The sequence below is a fragment of the Bison bison genome, unplaced genomic scaffold (assembly GCF_000754665.1).
Source record: "Bison bison bison isolate TAMUID 2011002044 unplaced genomic scaffold, Bison_UMD1.0 scf7180017864479, whole genome shotgun sequence".
In the NCBI taxonomy this organism is placed as follows: domain Eukaryota; kingdom Metazoa; phylum Chordata; class Mammalia; order Artiodactyla; family Bovidae; genus Bison; species Bison bison.
In genome coordinates, this window is record NW_011495039.1 from 2,326,672 (window position 1) to 2,344,809 (window position 18,138).

The window sequence follows — 18,138 nt, forward strand, 5'->3', positions numbered from 1 at the left end:
AAGAAAAAATAAAATAAAATAACATGGAATGTTCAGTGAATTATAAAAATCTCCATTTTTCCTGGGTTATAAGAAGCACAGGGAAAAGTTGTGACAAGAGAGGTAATGAGGCCTCACTCAGGAAGGGCCTTATAAACCTTGATTGGAAGCTTGGGTTTTCCCTGTGTTTGACTGGAGGCCAGTTAAGATTTCTAAGCTGAGAAGTGAATACATTTAAATTTAAAAGTAACAGTTAGGGAGTGATGTGGAAGATATATTGTAAAGAAAGGAGGTAAGAAGCAGAGTGGGCAACTGGAACACTACTGAAGAATCCTGGTTAAGGATGACAAGGAGTTATAGTAAGGCCACGACCGTGAGCATGGAAGGGAAATTGCACAGGGAGTAGAACTGACATACCATGAACTGGGATTCTGGGGGTGTTGGAAGGCACAATGATGCCCAGGTTCATGCTTGTGAGGCCAGCCGATGGCAGTGCCAACAACCAAGATGGGGAAAGTCAACAGAAAAGCAGAAAACATGGTGAATTTGGTTTAGGATATGCTGATATCATGGGCTTCCCAGGTGGCGCTGGTGGCAAAGAACCTGCCTGCCTATGCAGGAGACATGAGAGATGAGGGTTCAATCTTTGGGTGGGGACGATCCCTGGAGGAGGGCGTGGTAACCCACTCCAATATTCTTGCCTGGAGAATCCCATGGACAGAGGAGCCTGGCAGGCTACAGTTCATAGGGTCACAAAGAGTCACATGTAACTAAGTGACTTAGCACCCGCTCAAGCTGATATCACCAGTCTCTGTGAAGGCATTCACGCAGAGCACTCTAAAACTCCAGAGAGGACTGCCTGGAGAAAACGAATCTGTAACTATGAACACTATCGCCAAATTAACTTAAATCTGTAAGACTGAGAATCGTACATGGTGTTGCTTTGGAGTTTGTTGTTTTGTTTTTAGATCCTCAAATGCACAACCTGGCACAGAGCACACAATCAATAAGCATATGCTGAATTAGTAATAAGTATTGTATTAAGTACACTTCAAGCTTTCTGATACTTCTCTAGAAGAGTCTCCCAAAGAAAGACAGGCTCACTTTTGCTAGCTAGGGAACAAAGAGGCTCCTGATTTTAGAGAAACATTCTTGAAGGGACAAACAATGTATTCTTTTTGATTACAGATAAATACTGATAGATTAGGTTTTGCCGTTGTTTAGTGGCTAAGTCGTTTCCAACTCTCTGTGACCCCATGAAATGCAGCACACCAGGCTTCCCTGTCCTTTACAAGATTTTCTTTTATGTAGTAGTAATTTCTTACATTTATCTGGCTCTGTTTAGTTTCCCACATTTTTTCATGATTTAATACACTTATAGTACTTAAGGACTAGCCTTAAGCCATGGTTAGATGGAATTTTTTTAATTTGCAATGGAAGATTTCTTACTGATACAATTTTACAGATGGAGAAGTCACAGAAGACAAATTAGGGTGTCTAGGGTTCTTCTCAGGATATCAAAATTCCTCCTTGCATCCCAAGGATGCTGATAGAACGATTCTTTGGAGTCTTTGGAAAACTGTCATTAATTAATAATGTCAAGGTCATTTTCAAAGGCAAAAACAGTTGTTATCTAGCCATTTTGTTTTTGGAAACTAGTTTGTCATTACTAATTCTTCTTAACCTTTATCATGACTCAAAAATATTGATAACGTCATTATTTTTATTGACCACGTCACTGCTTTTACTTTTAAAAACTGAAATTGATTACCACATTCTTTGATATATTTTAAGCCACAAAAATAAATTAGGAATACGTCTATAACAATACAATAAAGTGTTATATAGCTGCCAACTAAATGTTTTGCTTTCAAATATTTCCAAAACTGATTAAAATTTGATAAGATTTTTAAAATTAAAAAATTCTTTCTTTAAATTAGAAATAGATACTTGTCAGTATAAGAGGCTAATCATATCTTCACGTGGTTAAATGTTAGAAGTATTTTATGAATTTTGAATTCTATTAAATGATGATTTATTTTTTCCAAAGAAGTCACCATGCAAGAGGCACTTACTTATTACACATGTTTTTCAGCATATGTTGCAAGTTTATTTTAATGCTGAAGAGGCACATTATGATCAAAGCTGAATTCTGCCCAATTTAAACTATTCCAAGCTATTTTCATACATTCACTCATGTAATACTGTAAGATTTACATTAAAATGAATGTTCCTCTACAATTAAGTGATTCAGTCAACATTAAAAAAAAGGTGCAAATGTGTGCAACGTGAAAAAAAAAATCAACAGATGTGCGAATAATCTCTGCTTGGGGTATCAAAAAGAACAGTAGCCCCAAAAAATAAGTTTCAAGCTTTATTCTTTCAATACTCTACAGTTTCTCTGCACTCCAGGAAAGGACACACACACAACATTTTCAGGACTTTCCCTAATACTCATAACTGGATCAGCCAGTGATAAATTGGAATGAGGAACAAATAATAAACTACAAAATCTATAATAGCACTCAGAGATGGATATATATTTTGATCTAATCTTGTTCTCATGTGTTTTTATTCTGATAATGAATAAACTCCAAGGGCAGCAATGATTCATCCATGTTTGGAGAAATGTCATATGTATAAACCAGAATATTCAGCATTAAAGCATTTACGCTGGAGTGAGTCAGCCAGGATACAGTAACAAAAAGCAAAGCTTCAGATCCTAGAGGTCGTTAAAGCTGCAGATCAGTGCGTGTAGCTGTCCAGGTTGCATATCACATCACTTTGGGGTCACCAGTCACATCCTGTCAAGTGAATGGCCTCTCCTCAGATTTTACAGAGCACACCCTATACAGTCACAGACCCCTGGGCCCTGGAAAATGTCATGAAGCTGTAGGAAATGTGAAGAGCTTTATTTAGATGGGATAAACGAGATGCAAGTTCTTCACAAAGCTTCATTTCTGTCTCCATGAGACATATCGTGGTGACCTCTGGAAGGATGTCCAGTCTTCATCTATCTATGTCAGTAGGTGTGGGGCAAAGAAAAACTGGATGCCAACTGACAACCTGTAATATTTAGCTAGGCTGGAGCTGCTAGTTGAACGGCACCCATAAAAAGTACTTCAGCATCATTCCTATCCCTTCCTTTCCCAAGGAATTTCAAGATAGCTATCCTTTTGTCATGTTAACCGAGCTTCCCAGAGCCATCTACTTGAGAAAATAGAAAATTGGAGATGGTACTCACAGATAAGCATATTCCTGACTAGGAGGAAAATGAGTTGGTGCAACTGCACTTAAAAATATTGTCCAGTAGTGTTTTTTCAGCTAATTAACTTTTATGTAAATCACTGATATACGTTATATTAAACCACACACTGCAAAATGAGGACAGGACCGTTCTTTTGTTCACAAATTTCAACATGCTATGCTACAGTAGATGACATTTGGACACACGGAAACTTGTTTGGTGTCTGCTCAGTCCTGCACTCTTTTGCAACTCCACGGACTATAGCCTGCCAGGTTCTCGGTCTATGGGATTTTCCAGGTCAGAATACTGACGTGGGTTGCCCTTTCCTACTCCAGGGAATCTCTCTGACCCAGGGATCAAACCTGAGTCTTTTTCATCTCCTGCATTGGCAGGAGGATTCCTTACCACTGTGCCACCTGGTAAGCCCTGGGAACTTGTATACTGAGGCTTAATATAAGCATTCATGTTCAGTTCTGACATGACCTAAATGTTCAGCTCTTCTACACAGATCTACAAGTAGCCTCGGTAGGTAAATTGAACCTTCTAAATGTGTCTAAGTGTGTTTGTCTATCCAGATAAATATGAGCAAAGAAACGGTTAGCCTGAAGTCTCTGGTTAAGTCACTGACCATACTTCAATCCATTACATGGTACCAACTCACCACACACATTTTAAACTGGGAAATATAAAACTGCTGAGAAAATATAGGGTTTATGACTGGCTGAAGAGTTAATATGATCTAAATTATCTCATAAAAATCTTCACTAGCTTTTTACTCATGAGAACTAAAAGGTTTCAGTTCTTAGTGAAATGGCTAAAAGGAGACCGTGTCTCTGAAACACTATGAAATAGTTAAGACCCCTGTCATAACAAAAGGGCAGCAATTATTTTCCACACTTAGAAAGGATATTGAAAGAAGGGTCATGGGTATGGAAGAGGAACACATGCTCAAGTGGATCAATTCAAGGAGAAAATAAATAAATTAATTGTTTCTGTTCTTTATCTCTGGTAGTTATTTTCATGCAACTCTTTGAAATCAGGGGATATGCTTTTATTTGGAAAAAATAATAATTTGAATAATGCATATTGTGTGTGTATGTGTGTGTGAACCCACATTTGGTATTCAACAAAAATATTATAGCCTTTACTTTCTGTTAATCAACGTAATTGTGCTTAACATTTTCCCATTATCCATCTTCTCTGTATACTCCATCTCAGATATTTTAAAGAACCTTTCCTCTCTGAAAGTTGTATAATATCCAGGACAATTTGAAATAGGCTGTCATGTTTAGTGTCATATTACCATGATTATTCAGGGTCACAAGCTTGCGTTTTGATGCCATGAACATGTGGAACTGAGGAAGATTTCTGAGACTTGTCTCGGGGCTTTTTCTCAGCCCTTCCATCTGAGGACATCTTCTCACCTTCTCAGGACTCTTCCAGGGCGCTGCCTGTGGTGCTACACTGTTCTCAGGACCCATCCCCACAATCCTTTCCCTGGCTGGTCTAGCAGAATCTCTCCTTTCCCCTTAAAGTTCCTCTTTCTTTGGAACATCTCATATCATCTCTTCAGAGAGCAAAAGTCACAAATTGTTGGCCAGAGGGATGAATCTGCTTCACACACTTGTTTGACTCATACTATCAAATGTTCTAAACTTTTAAATTGTTGCTAACTTTTTATTGGACTTTCCTGGTGGCTCAGTGGTAAACAATCCACCTGCCAATGCAGGAGATGTGAGTTTGATCCCTGGGTCAGGATCCCCTGGAGAAGGGAAAGGCAACCCACTCCAGTATTCTTGCCTGGAGAATTCCAAGGACAGAGGAGCCTAGCAGGCTACAATCCATAGGGTCACAAAAGAGCTGGACACAATGTAGCAACTAAACAACAATCATGAATGTCAAACCTTTTATTAATCTCTCAATTTTTTAAAACAAAACTATATTATTAAGGTATAATTGACATATAGAAGCTGAATATATTTAATGTATACAATCTGATGAGTTTGGAAATAAGAATACACTCATGGAACCATCATCATAATCTATGCCATAAACATCCCAGTTCCAAAAGTTTCCTTCCCTCCTTTTTTGTGATAACACCAAAACATAAGATCTATCCTCTTAGCAAACTTTTAAAGTATACAATACAGTGTAGTTAACTATAGGCTCTATGCTCTACAATAGATCTCTAGGAGTTTTCTTCTTGTACAACTGAAATTCTGTATCCTTTGAAGGACCCCTACATGTTTTTCTGTTCCTGCAGTCCCTGGTACCCCTGCTTTTTATTCTTTGCTGCTTGTTTGCTCAGTTGTGTCCAAGACTTTGCAACCCATAGACTGCAGCCCACCAGGCTCCTCTATGCATGGGATTTCCCAGGCAAGAATACTGGAGTAGGTTGACATTTCCTACTCTAGAAGATTCTCGCCTTCTATGAATTAGATTCTTAGATTCCTCATATAAGTGGGATCATGTAGTATTTGTTCTTCTTTGTCTGGCTTATTTCCATTAGCATAATGTCTTCCAATCCATCCATACTGTCACAAATGGCAGGATTTTCTTCTTTTTTTAAGGTCAAACAATATTTCATTGTATGTATATACCAAGTTTTCTTAATTCATTCACCTGTTCTCTGTTCATGAACATTTAGGTTGCCTTCACGTCTTTCCTATTGTGAATAACACTGCAGTGTACATGAGAATACAGACACTGCTTAAACATTCTGATTTTTGTTCCTGTGGAAATATACCCCAGTGTGGAACTGTTCAATAATATGGTAATTCTACTAACTTTCAGAGGAACTTCCATACTGTTTTCCGTAGGGGCTGTACCAATTTTTACATTCCCATCAGCAGTGTACAAAGTTGCCTTTTCTCCGCATCTTCACCAACAATTTTTTTTTTTTTTAATTTGCATCAGGTCAGATCAGATCACTCGCTCAGTTGTGTCCAACTCTTTGCGACCCCGTGAATCTCAGCACGCCAGGCCTCCCTGTCCATCACCAACTCCTGGAGTTCACTCAGACTCACGTCCATCCAGTCAGTGATGCCATCCAGCCATCTCATCCTCTGTCGTCCCCTTCTCCTCTTGCCCCCAATCCCTCCCAGCATCAGTCTTTTCCAATGAGTCAACTCTTTGCATGAGGTGGCCAAAGTACTGGAGTTTCAGCTTTGGCATCATTCCTTCCAAAGAAATCCCAGGGCTGATCTCATTCAGAATGGACTGGTTGGATCTCCTTGCAGTTCAAGGGACTCTCAAGAGTCTTCTCTAACACCACAGTTCAAAAGCATCAATTCTTCGGCGCTCAGCCTTCTTCACAGTCCAACTCTCACATCCATACATGACCACAGGAAAAACCAGAGCCTTGACTAGACGAACATTTTTTGGCAAAGTAATGTCTCTGCTTTTGAATATGCTATCTTGGTTGGTCATAACTTTCCTTCCAAGGAGTAAGCATCTTTTAATTTCATGGCTGCAGTCACCATCTGTAGTGATTTTGGAGCCCAGACAAATAAAGTCTGACACTGTTTCCACTGTTTCCCCATCTATTTCCCATGAAGTGATGGGACCAGATGCCATAATCTTCGTTTTCTGAATGTTGAGCTTTAAGCCAACTTTTTATCTCTCCACTTTCACTTTCATCAAGAGGCTTTTGAGTTCCTCTTCACTTTCTGCCATAAGGGTGGTGTCATCTGCATATCTGAGGTTATTGATATTTGTCCCGGCAATCTTGATTCCAGATTGTCTTTCTTCCAGGCCAGCGTTTCTCATGATGTACTCTGCATATAAGTTAAATAAACAGGGTGACAATATACAGCCTTGACGAACTCCTTCCTCTTTGGAACCAGTCTGTTGTTCCATGTCCAGTTCTAACTGTTGTTTCCTGACCTGTATACAAATTTCTCAAGAGGCAGATCAGGTGGTCTGGTATTCCCATCTCTTGAAGAATTTTCCACAGTTTATTGTGATCCACACAGTCAAAGGCTTTGGTATAGTCAATAAAGCAGAAATAGATGCTTTTCCATGATCCAGCGGATGTTGGCAATTTGATCTCTGGTTCCTCTGCCTTTTCAAAAACCAGCTTGAACATCAGGAAGTTCACGGTTCACATATTGCTGAAGCCTGGCTTGGAGAATTTTGAGCATTACTTTACTAGCATGTGATGTGAGTGCAATTGTGCAGTAGTTTGAGCATTCTTTGGCATTGCCTTGCTTTGGGATTGGAATGAAAACTGACCTTTTCCAGTCCTGTGGCCATTGCTGGGTTTTCCAAATTTGCTGGCATACTGAGTGCAGCACTTTCACAGCATCATCTTTCAGGATTTGGAATAGCTCAACTGGAATTTTATCACCTCCACTAGCTTTGTTCGTAGTGATGCTTTCTAAAGCCCACTTGACTTCACATTCCAGGATGTCTGGCTCTAGGTCAGTGATCACACCATTGTGATTATCTGGTTTGTGAAGATCTTTTTTGTACAGTTCTTCTGTGTATTCTTGCCACCTCTTCTTGATATCTTCTGCTTCTGTTAGGTCCATACCATTTTTGTCCTTTATCGAGCCCATCTTTGCATGAAATGTTCCTTTGGTATCTCTGATTTTCTTAAAGAGATCCCTAGTCTTTCCCATTCTATTGTTTTCCTCTATTTCTTTGCATTGATTGCTGAAGAAGGCTTTCTTATCTCTTCTTGCTATTCTTTGGAACTCTACATTCAGATATTTATCTTTCCTTTTCTCCTTTGCTTTTCGCTTCTCTTCTTTTCACAGCTATTTGTAAGGCCTTCCCAGACAGCCATTTTGCTTTCTTGCATTATTTTCCATGGGGATGGTCTTGATCCCTGTCTCCTGTACAATGTCCCGAACCTCAGTCCATAGCTCATCAGGCACTCTATCAGATCTAGGGCTATCCTAAGAGGATGAGGTGAGAACTCATTGATTTGCATTTCCCTGATGATTACTGTTGCTGAGTACCTTTTATACACCTGTTCTTAATTTATATGTCTTATTTGGAGAAATGCCTATCTTGTTTTGTTTTGTTTTTGCTAATCAGTTGGAGGGAAGTTCCTTATATATTTTGGATATTTATTGATTATCAGATACATAGTTTGCAAATACTTTCTTCCCATTTGGTTAACATTTAAAAAAAGTAGACTCCACATAAATATGTAATTTTGAGGTTCTTGAAAGGTGGGAAGATCTGGCAACACTGGGCAAACCTGCCCTCCTTGCAAACCTCCTTGTCTCACTCAACCACGTTCCCGCCCAGAGCATTTCACTTTTGGTTCCGCTTGGCAGTTGTGACTTTATCTTCTGAGCTGATGATATTAACTGCAAAAAACCCCACGCTGGAACATGGAAGGGTCTTACTGTATCTGTAAAACTGGGAATGGTAAAATACAGGCAGACAAGTCAAATAATAATATATTGTGTATAAATAAAATAGAGATGCAGCCAGAAAGACGAACAAGCAGACATAAACAAGAAAAACCAGACTTTGAAGAAGACAGTATCTGCTATTTCCTACTAAACAGGTGATAATTTATTAATGCACATATTCAGAAGAAATGTATGTACTAAATAAAAGCTGTCAATTTCCTTAAAGAGCTAGCATTTCTGAGAAGAATTAGGAAGACGTGGTATATATTCTCACAGAGATTCCAGCCTAATAAAGAGAGGAGGTGGTGTGGGGAATTCACATTGGCAAACAGTTCACTAACACACTAACTGAAAAAATGTGATAGGGATTAAGATGGGGCTAAGTTCAAGATGCTGGGTAGCATGGAAGAAGGGAAATTCTTAAGGAAGATTTCTCAGAGGAACCTAGGAACAGCAACAGCCTGAGAATATGAGACTCAGCTAGGTGAACAGGTAGGCAGTGGCGGTTTTAGGCAGAGCAATAGCATGTGTAAAGGTACAATGAAAAGTGAGAAAAATCCTGGTACTTAAAATGACTCAGAAATGGTTCAATACGACTGCAGCATGGAAGTTCAGGGATTATGAAAGAAGAGGCAAATTAGATTCAGAAAATAAGCAAGTGCTGGGCACAAGGTTTTATAAAGTACCTTAAAGAGTTTGAATTTATGTTGAAGGGCTGCTGGTCTTCCACTGAAACACTTTATGTGACAGATAACAAAATCAGGTTTAGGGCACTGAGACCCCTCTGAAATCTAGTTTCTTCAATTTGTAAAGTGAAAATAATGTCATATAACAAGCTTGTCTTATTGGACTATTGCAGTGGTCCAATAATAAATGCTAAAGTGCAGCCAACTCTAAGATACAAGTAAACATCACATTGAATAAAAGTAATTTCTTTTGACTATTTTGTAGCAAGAAGTCTGATAGGGAAGTAAATTTTATTACTGGACTGCAGTGGTAAAGGACAACTTACAGCAGTTGCTGAGAAAATATTCAACTAAAAGACATATATGATAGAGAAAATGTTAAGTATTAAGGTAAAAAAAAAGTATGAGATGGAGACTAAAGGTGTTGAAAATAACTTTTCATCTTTTCTCTTATTCAGCAGTGAAGATATTTGCTTTTTTTTTCTCTTGCTGCCCAGCACTTATAAAGTCATCTCCCTGTGTTTTAGGAATATAAATACTGCCTTCAGCAGAGCGCAGCAGCTCACTGGCTCTGCCTTCTCTGGAGTCAGCATATGATCCGTCAGCTTGTGACCCACCGGCACATGGTCTGCCTGCACGTGACCCAGCACCTGGGATCCAGCAGCATGTGACGTGGGCATTGCCAATCAGGCACATCATGTGAGGCTTTCATTTGGAATTCGGTGCCCTGAAGGAGGGGCCAGGCAAAAAGGACTCTGGCCAGGATGGCATGGAGAAAGTGTTTTCTGAGGGGAGAATGTCAGAAGGGAGCATCCTGCACCTCTGTTGTAAGCTACCGAGCTCCTCCACAGAAGCCGTGACAGTAGCGGTCCCTGTGCAAAAGGGAGGCGATGGACTTTGCTTGTGGTTCCTGGCAGTGCAGCTTTTAAGCCTGATTCTGTCCTTTGGAGAGGCTCTGGAGCTACTAATACCATGAAATAAAGTCCTTCTTTCTTGCGCAAGACTGGATCCTGTTGTTTCCAACCAAAAAATCTGATATTATATGTGTGTGTGTGTATGTTAAGTCACTTCAGTCAAGTCCGACTTTTTGTGACCCTATGTACTGTAGCCTGCCAGGCTCCCCTGTCCCTGAGATTCTCTAGGCAAGAATACTAGAGTGGGTTGCCATGCCCAATTCCAGGGGATCTTCTTGATCCAGGGATCAAACCTGCATCTCATATGTCTCCTGCATGGGCAGGTGGGTTCTTTACCACTACTGCCACTTAGAAAGCTCAACACACATATGTATATATACATACATACAAAGCAAAGTTGTTATTTTTATCCTGAATTATGTCTTATTCTACTTGGGAACTAGGGCATGAAAACAGTGAGGGTGAGATTGTAAATGTGGGGAAAAAAATAGAAAAAATGCAACCCAATCCTATATCCTCTTGGCAAAGTAATATATAATCTTACAAATTAGCAATCTCAAAATTTAAATATTACTTAATACCATTTCTCATGTGATCCTTGAACATGTCTACAGAATTTTGTTTATAAAATTGCTCTATGATCTTCTCAGTAAAGTTTGGTAGTGATTAAACATGCAAACTTTATGAGATGTGAACCCGACATTGTTGTGACTTCAGTTACTAATTATATGACCTTGAAAAATATTTAAACTTTGCAAGTACCTGTCTCTTTGATTGCAAAATAAAATATCTATAAGAGAATATGTTTAAAAAGAAAGCACCATACTTGGTACAGGACAGGTCCTCAATAGTTGTTGCCAATATTGTTAAAAATAAAAGCATTTCATTTAACTAAGAAAGCATTCCAAGGGTTGAATAGTAATAGTGAGTACTAGTACTCCAGATTCTTTTTAACAAATTATTATTAATTTATGTATCTATGAATTTATTTATGCATTTATTTATTTTTGGCTGTACTGGGTTTTCATTGCTGTGCTCAGACTTCAGTTGCGGAGAGAGGGGGATACTCTCTAGTTACGGTGCATGGGCTTATTATTGTGGTAACTTCTCCTGTGGATCACACACTCCAGAGCACAGAGACTTCAGTTGTTGTGGTGCACAGACTTGGTTGCCTCGAGGCACATGGAATCTTCCTGGACCAGGGATCAAACTTGCGTCCCCCTGCAATGGCAGGTGGATTCTTTATAGTTGGGCCACCAGGGAAGTCCCAGTGCTCCAGATTCTTGAACTGGAGTGGCAGTGTAGTATTAGAAGGCCTTCAAAGATCAAAAAGTACAAAGATTAGTAATGCTATTTTATCCTCATTTTTGAAGTAGGCGGCAGGGAGGATTAATGGAGACTCAAGTCTATTTCAAACATTTCCTGTTTATACTGGATGCTAGGGATTGCCAGACAGCCCTGATTTCTTCCTCTTTATGTCTTCTTCTTTCTTTCTTCTAAGTTATGGATTGATGATTCTTTGCACCTATGTGTACACATATGCCGGCTTTTTTGCACAGAATCAGAGTTCTAAATGGAAAGAGTTAACATTAACTTTAGAATATTTAAGAGACTCCCTTTACTGCTTTCTTCTTGATTTTTCTGCATTCTGGCTTTATGTCTTTAACTTTGGAATACAGCATTACTAGGTAACCGCCACAGCTAGCCCAATTCCGTAACTATTCACTGAATACACTGCCAGTGTGTGTTCAGTCCTGTCCTAGAGCTCCAAGAATTGTCAGAAATAAATAAAAGGACATTCAGAGCCTTCTGGGCTCTGGGTATAACTAGTTTTAATTTTTTTCATTTACTTCTTTTGTTTCTTCATTCTTCTTGGGTTCTCCTCTTCTTTCTACTCCATCTCTTAATTAGCTGGCTTCTTGATTGCCTCAATATTCTGCACAAAGAATTACTAAATTACTCCAGTAATATTGATATAATGGCATGTGTTGTTTCCCTTTTCTCTGTGGGCACATGTATAAAGTCTCATGCAGAATATAACTGTGGCCATGTGCAGAATGGGAAGTGAGCAGGACATGAATATAAACCTGGAAAACTATTACTACTGATGAAAAAACTTTGAAAACCATCACCACTTATCTATTTTTAAAATGTAGCTCATGTTTAAACATTTATTTGTTTCAAATGAATAATGAAAGGCAGTTCCATTTCCCCCCCAGACCAAAATTAAGTAGCACTGAAATTCCTTCTCATAGAGAGAGATCTTTCAAAATTAGCTATTTGGAAGGCTACAGACGCTGGTTGCAATTATGAAAACAAGATCAAAACATTTTGATGCCCTTTCCCTACTTCAGTAAGTTAGCAACTACACAAGGGTATTCTCTAGAGTAATGATCTTGCCTCCCTCCAAAAGTTTTTTTATCCCATATTCAGGAGGTCACATCCAGTCTCCAGCTGCACAGAGCTCTCTGCTATTAATTTAAAATGGGGCCTTCAGAGGTTCACATACAGGAAAATCTGCTCCTTAAAAGGTAAGCTCTACCAATTTATTTGAAGAGAACAGGAGAATTTAGCTTTGAACAAAATAATCCATTTATATACCCTATCTTCACTAATCAGAAATAAAAGCTTAAACTGGAGGTCCATAAAATTATCTTTGCTTAAGCATAATTCAGTTTACTTCAATGTCTTAATAACATTGTTTTTATTTTATTTCTTTTTCTTAGAGGGGGAATCTGGTATTGTTATTTTTATCATCATCATCATCATTTTTGTCAAGTTATCTGGCAGATACAGAAGGTTATTCACTCTATAGCTCTCTCATTAAAAAAATGTTGAGCAGTCATTGAAAAGGATGAAAGAAATCTGGTTGAAGACGCAGGTGCACTAACAAATGGGTGGTCTTTGGATTACAGTATTTATGTGTGCTATGGCAAAGCTGAACAGAAACCTAAATGTTATACATACAAAGTGGTACAACAAGAACATCTGTGTTGCAAGGATTGAACTGGCATGGCTAACACCTCCAGTGCCAGGTGCAAAGGAAATTTCAATACAGCTTGAGTAATCTTGACTGCTAGCATCTGCCTGCATGAGATTATCTCCTGTGTTCCTAGTCCACCATTCTCCATTAGGGCATTTATGTGATACATCTGGTGGTGCCATGGCCAAGCACGAAGGAGCCATGCCTCCACCACTGGGGGGTGAATGCATGACTCTTTAACTCAACACAAAGGCAAAGAGGAATTCTTTTCAGGATCCAGGGCAGCCAGCCAATTCTCCGAGACTGGTTAGCAGACAGCACTCCAGAAAGATGGCAGCTTTCATCTTTTCCAGTTAGTTAGATGTGTATCCATGAGCGTAATATGGAGAAGGTTAGTTCTTCAGTTTACAATTCTGTCTCTAAATATTATTGCCAGGAAAAGGACAGAATTTTAATATGAGAACTGAAACAGAGTTTTAATGCGACTTGGCTCGGCACACAGTCTCTGCATACAACCCATCTTCAGAATCGATCAGCACGGTAGGGTGAGGATGGTAGAGATGATCCATCCAGCAGTCTGCAGCACGGAGCCTCACATAGATTATGTCCCTCTCTTCAAATCTCCCCTACCCTCAAGAAATGACCACGGCACCTGCTGCTGAGAAACTAGAAATCGCTAGAAGGGCACTGCTTCAATAGTTTTCTGTTTTAGAGGCTACACAATCCAGCACCCACCTGGTCCCCTTTGTTTCCCATTACAGTAGATTTGTGGGCTCTTTATAGAGCAAACCCACTTCCATTTACATTATCCTCACCTTTGCCTGAATTTTCATACTCTCTCTCCCCTGGATTTTGCCCTCTGAATTAAACCCACTTAGGATTCCCTCTTTAAAAGAACCCCCTCCCACCCCGATGCTTGCTCCCCTGCAATGGTCACCTTTCACCATTGCTCACTCTTTCACAACTAAAAATTTTTACAAGTTTCTTTATGTTGTTCCTCTCCCACTTACCTCTCAAACCATTCAACTCTGGCTGCTTTCCTTAACATTTCATTAAAGTTCATCATGTTGATGTCATAAGTCATCCCCTTTGTGATGCTAAAATCAGAGGGTTTCATCATGCTCTTAGAGATGCCTGTGGCATATGATATATGTGACTGCTCTTTCTCAGGCAGTCTCTTAACCTTTGCTTTGTAACATCCCTTCATGTTTTGTTTCCTGCATTTCTGGCTACATATTCCTAGTTACGTATTCACTCCCCATTTTCTCTAACAATTAAAAGATGGAATTCTGCAAGGTTCTTTTTCTTGAGTCCTGTTAATACTCATTCTTTAGAAATTCTCATTTACCAACACGATTTCAGATCAATTTTGTAGCTGACCTATACATTTTAATCTCCACTTTTCTAAAACTCAGGCTTCCCTTGTGGCTCTCCCTCTTTCCATTTGCTCCTTCCCAATTGCTCCTCACACTTTCTCACTTTTGTTCTCTGATACCACCATCCTAGCCCAAAGTAACTGTAGCAGCTTCTGAACTGGTAGCCTTGCATCACTCTGTGTGCATGCATGCTAAGTCACTTCAGTCGTGTCCAACTCTGTGCAACCCTATGGACTGTAGCTCGTCAGGCTCCTCTGTCCCTGGGTATTCTCCAGGCAAGAATATTGGAGTGGGCTTCTATGCCCTCCTCCAGGGGATTAGTCACCCTCAAATGCAGATCTGATCACATCACTTTCCTGGTTAAACACACTTCAGGTCAGTTCAGTCCCTCGGTTGTGTCTGACTCTTTGTGACCCCTTGGACTGCAGCAAGCCAGGTTTCCCTGTCCATCACCAACTCCTGGAGCTTGCTCAAACTCATGTCCATCGAGTCGGTGATACCATCCAACCATCTCATTGTCTGTCGTCCCCTTCTCTTCCTGCCTTCAATCTTTCCCAGCATCAGGGTCTTCTCTAATGAGTCAGTTCTTCACATCAAGTGGCCAGAGTATTGGAGCATCAGTTTCAGCATCAGTCCTTCCAATGAATATTCAGGACTGATTTCCTTTAGGATGGACTGGTTTGATCTCCATGTAGTCCAAGGGACTCTCAAGAGTCTTCTCCAGAACCACAGTACTAAAGCATCAATTCCTCGCCACTCAGTTTTCTTTATGGTCATAAATACACTTAGTCTTTCTGATTAACCTCAAGACAAAACTCCAAACCCTTGACAGAGCCAACATGGCCTCATATTTTCTTCTCCCTGCTCACCTCTTTGCTCCTTTCTTGAAATAAACTATAATCAGCAGCTAAAATAAGGTGAAGATATAGTATTCTCTATACTCCTATGGTGAGAATAGAAACTATACGGTTATCACCACAGTTTTATAAATGTTGGTGGAAGACACAAGACTCCTGGATTACAGATGAAGTTTAGTTTTATACTCTTAGCAACAGTAGCAGCCATAATATCAGTAGTTTTTTTTTTACTGATTCCCCAAGCCTTATTCCCCACAGAATGACTTAGAGAAGGCCAGATAACATCACCTATTGTCATCATTTTCTACAGCAAACATAGGTTTTCCCTTTCTTGAATATGCCATAGACTTGTTTAGAGGATGTTCATTTATAAAATCAAATTCAATATGCTATTTCAAAATTATATTTCCAAAGAAATTTATTATGATTTCACATTTTGGAAATAAAAAATTAAAAAAAAATGTGTTCTGGTTGTACATTGCAATATAAATAAAAGTATAGGAAGAAAACATACAGAAATTTTACATGGCAGTTATTTCTGAGTTGTAGGATCAATACCTATTTCTTATTTTAGTTATTTTAATTCCATATTCTTCTCTTTCCTGCAACAAACATATTTTATACTTTACCAGGCAAGAGTATTGGAGTGGATTGCCACTGCCTTCTCCGACTCTTTAATTAGATTATATTTTCTCAAAATCTGTCTTTTTTTTGCCATTATTTTGTGCTTTTCCATCACATTATTGCAACAAAACAATGAAACTTCAAATGTGGTGCATGGTTCTACATGCAAGAATGCAGCACAAATTTGAAAATAGCAAGAGAAGATTAAGTGTGTGAACTACTTCTTTGCTTACTGCTTAGTCACTTCAGTCGTGTCCAACTCTGTGCGACCCCATAGACGGCAACTCCCTGGCTCCCCTGTCCCTGGGATTCTCCAGGCAAGAACACTGGAGTGGGTTGCCATTTCCTTCTCCAATGCACAAAAGTAAAAAGTGAAAGTGAAGTCGCTCAGTCGTGTCCGACTCTTCGAGACCCCATGGACTGCAGCCTACCAGGCTCCTCTGTCCATGGGATTTTCCAGGCAAGAGTACTGGAGTGGGGTGCCATTGCCTTCTCCGGAACTACTTCTTTATCCTCACCTAAACTAACTTCAAATTAATCAGAACTAAGGAAAAACAGCATTAAGCTGAGGGAAAATTCCATCGCCTGTTTGAGAGGTTTTAGAGCCACACAGTGCTGTCTCGGCTTTTGCTATCCTCTTGTTCTCACTCTTTTGTTCCTCCCCCCACTCAACACTCAGGAAGCACCATCTAAGCACAAGGATGGCTGCTAAACAAGTCGAGGAGCTCATGGGGAAACGGAGGAGCTGATTTAGGAACACCTACCCTCATCATGATGGCAAATGATAAGACAGAGCATGAAGACAATGGTTACGATGAGAGGTGCCGTTTGAGTGGAGCCTCAGGGACAAAGTGGACACGTGTTTGGTGGCTGAGGTATGCAGTGAGATTTTTCATATGAGGGAAAAAAGAATGTTTCAGGTTAGGCAAATAAAAACAATTTCATAAGAGAGGAACCTGTTATATCAGCATGCATGTATGACAAGTTGGTTAATGACAAACCTGGGAGAAAATGAAAGTTTTAAGACAACTTTTTTGTAAGGGCAAAATATGGATAATATAGTATAAGCACTTCACAAAGTGTGAAGTGAATTGAAAGTCACTCAGTTGTCCGACTCTTTGCAACCCCACGGACTATATAGTCCATGGAATTCTCCAGGCCAGAACAGTAGAGTGGGTTTCCTTCTGCAGGGGATCTTCCCAACCCAGGGATCAAGCCCAGGTCTCCCACATTCAGGTGGATTCCCTACCAGCTAAGCCAAGTGCAGGCTCATGGTAAGCATAAATATTAATGTTCTTCCTTTTCTATCACTTATGTGCACAATTTCTTTCTCTTAAATTTCATAGCAGTCTGTGCATGCAGATAGGCCCACGATAATAGTGGTGATAATGATAACAATAATATTAATATTCAGAACATTTAATAAGTGCAGCAAGTATGGAAATGGAAATCACTTTCACTCAGTCATGTCCAACTCTTTGTGACCCTGTGGGCTGTAGCCTATCAGTCTGATAGGATTTCCCAGGCAAGACTGGATTGGGTCGCCATTCCCTTCTCCAGGGAATCTTCCCAACCCAGGACTCGAACTGGTCTCCTGTATTGGAGGCAGATTCTTTACTATCTGAGCCACCAGGGAAACCCAAGAGAAGCAGTAGGATACAACTGTTTCATATGTTTTACCTAATTTAATCCTCAAATTGTCCCCAAAAGAAGTTACTAGTATCTCTATTTTACAGATGAGAAAAACTGAAGTAGAGTTAATTAACTGACCTAATTAATTAATGCTAGAGATGGGATTTGCAAGCAAGTAAGCTTACTCCTTGGAAGGAAAGTTATGACCAACCTAGATAGCATATTCAAAAGCAGAGACATTACTTTGCCAACAAAGTTCCATCTAGTCAAGGCTATGGTTGTTCCAGTGGTCATGTATGGATGTGAGAGTTGGACTATGAAGAAAGCTGAGCACCGAAGAATTGATGCTTTTGAACTATGGTGTTGGAGAAGACTCTTGAGAGTCCCTTCGACTGCAAGGAGATCCAACCAGTCCATCCTAGAGATCAGTCCTGGGTGTTCATTGGAAAGACTGATGCTAAAGCTGAAACT

At 39.7% G+C, this 18,138-nt stretch overlaps 1 protein-coding gene across 1 annotated transcript in view; it reads right to left on the minus strand.

Moving 5' to 3' along the window:
* The window catches only part of DGKB (diacylglycerol kinase, beta 90kDa), an 873,198-nt gene that overhangs the window by 57,794 nt on the left and 797,266 nt on the right, over positions 1-18,138 (minus strand). The gene's annotated exons all lie outside the window — the stretch shown is intronic.